Raw genomic sequence first — 2,974 nt, 5'->3', positions numbered from 1 at the left:
TCCGATACATATGGGATCTTTTCAAATGTAACCCGTCTGTACGGGCAGGTCGCATTCATCCAACCCGAACGTCTTTGATACTCGACAAACGTCACTATTCTGCGTCCCGATACGYGCAAGCGGGAAAAAGGAAACGAGCAGCGTGGCGGACCGTAATGAGGATGGAGTTGCTGATGTGCTGCTCCAGTCGCACTGTAAGATTCGCTCCACCGTCAGCATCTAGGTTTACTTCCACAAACACTGAGCTCTTCTGTTTTCATGGCGGTTGGCTAAACGCTGCGCTTGTTCTCCTCGAGTGACGTTATTGCGCCCTCTACTGTGCATGTGGGAAACTTTCAGGTCGTTTGCAGCTCAATGAAGATCACATACAAACCGCTTTTCTCTGGAAGTGTGAACAGCCACGATGAAAATCAGATTGAGCATTAAGGTCTGCAGGGAGAACGAAGCCTTATTTCAGTTTCTGTTTCTTTAAAGTAATAAAGAATCTGAACTTTGAAGAAAATCCTTAAATCTGAATGTTACAGATTAACTTGAAACTTTTCTCTGCCTGTTTTTCCTGCAGTATCCAAGATGTCCTTCGGAGTCACCAAAACAGGTGTGACTGAGTTGTCGAGCACGGGGTTAAATGTTTAAGATCAGCTGTATCTGAATCTCTGATGTATCTGATGTCTGTCCGTTGCTCCCAGCTCCTCCTGCAGGCGCCCCTACTCCAGAACATCTCTGCATCATATCTCTGTCTATTGCGGTGTTTGCTCTTGCCATCCTGAATTTGGTTCTCTGCTGCATTTTCTGTCACAGCCACGGTAGGTCCTCCTCTCCTCACCTGGTAAACATCTGTAGGGAAAAGACCTGCAGTAAAGTTGGTTCTAACGTTGTTTGCAAAGATGCGGGCGGTGTGGTCAGAAGAGCCGTTGTTTTGAAGAACATGCTGATCAGTAGTCAGCGAAGTGGAAACACAGATGGACCAAAGCCTGAAGCATAGATTCTAAAATACTGATTTATAGATCACAAGTAATGTGGAATAAATATGAATCATAAAGTTTAACAATTAATAAAAATGTTAAAACAAAAATAAACCACTTCTCACTTCATATTTATTCTAAATATAATATCTAAAATATAGTAAGTGTATTGTGCTGTGTGTTATTAGCAATGATGCCATAATCATCTGGTCCAGGTGAGGAGCAGAGTTCATGTGAAGGTCAGCGGAGAGATGAGGTCACATGACCAGCAGCAGATCCACCCCATGATAACATTTCTCTCTGCTGTCGCTAGTGATGGGAAATGAAGCCTCATGAAGCAGTGAAGCTTTAAAACCTTTTGCTCTGCAAAAAGGTTCGTTACTCGATGCTTCATGACTCACTAGTGACACCTGCTGGTGAAACTAACAGCCTGGTCACTCAGGTGGATCATACTTCCAAAAACTACTAAATGCAATATTGTCACAAAGTTTTTATCAAACTCATGTTTAGTAACAGGAGAATCAATGAAACCATATTTAATCGTCATGTTTTAATTATTAAAATTATTTGTCTAATCCTGGTTTATGTTGAACGTCAGTGGTTGTGTTGGGTTTTATTTTATATCAGGATTTGACAATAAAGACATTTGATGTTTTAGTGTCTTGGGAGTGCAGTGCATGCTGGGACGTTCACTTTTTCTTGGATTTCTATTGGCTCTGGTCCCTTATATTTGGCTACATGTTGAATTTTAGTTCTGCAACAGGATTAAATCTGTTTCTGCTGTGAAACACTGATATATCTCTGCTAATCAAACTACAAATAAAGTGGAACTTTGCAAAAGGTGAGAAATTGGGAGGTGGAGGGTTAATTATTATCTAAGAATAATTTTATTGTGAGGATAATCTCAAAATATTCCCAGATGTCAGAGATTTTCCTCTTGCTGGCTCCATTTCAGACAATCAAGTTTATTTGTGTAGCACGTTTCAGCAGCAATGCAGTTCAAAGAGATTTACATCATGAAATCACAAAAATATAAAGTCATAAAAAAAAACATAATCTACAATTGAGAAAACCAGAAACAAACATTAGATTTAGATGAGCGCCATCATCAATACACATCAAATATGTTGGTCAATGTTCATTTTATTTTGGCCACTGAAGACAAATGGACAACAACCCATGATGCAGCGCGGCTCATCGGGCTTTTATTTTGAAAACGGACACGCAAAATGAAGCAGTCACGTGACCCAGGTGATGCGAGGCCATAGACATTCGACAGGTTCGCTGGTTAACGAATTCAACATGAAGACAGGCGAATATCACACAAGCCTAGTTTATGAACGTTACCCAGTGCTAACATTAGCTAGCACAATATGCTACCGGGGATCGCGGCAGACTAAATATGCGACTGTAGTCATAATTTGTGTAAGATTTCTTCTTTGAAACCAGGTGGACACTTTAGTAGCTGCTAAACGGTGTAATGTTGTAAAGATTACTTACCTTCACATTCTGTGTCCCGCCACCGGAGCCCTGCAGTTCGGGACACAGTTCTGGGAGTCATCCGCTTTAGTCAGCGCCAACCAATCAGAACACTTTGCTCGTCCTTAAGCCCCGCCCCGGATGTTCATGTGAGATTCCCAAGCAAATAAAGTTCAACCAAAAAACAGGAGCTTCAAAAAAACTTAGACTCAACCAAAAAAATTCTGATATGCAAAAATAAAAGTTTCAAACAAAAATTTGTGATTTCAATTTTAAAAACACTTTAAACATTTTTTTTGTTTTGTAAAAAAATATTTTGTATGATAAAAAGGTTTTAAGATTTGTTTTGTTTGAATTTATTTTATTGACTACTACTTTTTTGGTTGACATGCTTTTTTTATTGAGTAATTGTGAAACAAATCTAACTCCATACAAAGTTCAAAGCTCTAGTAACTTATCAGCTGTAGCGTTTTGAACCAAAACTTCTTCTGTTGCTAGGAAACCGAACCTCTGCATTACTTTTCTTAAAATTA

Source organism: Poecilia reticulata, linkage group LG11 (genome assembly GCF_000633615.1).
Source record: "Poecilia reticulata strain Guanapo linkage group LG11, Guppy_female_1.0+MT, whole genome shotgun sequence".
NCBI lineage: Eukaryota > Metazoa > Chordata > Actinopteri > Cyprinodontiformes > Poeciliidae > Poecilia > Poecilia reticulata.
This window is presented reverse-complemented; position numbering follows the sequence as displayed.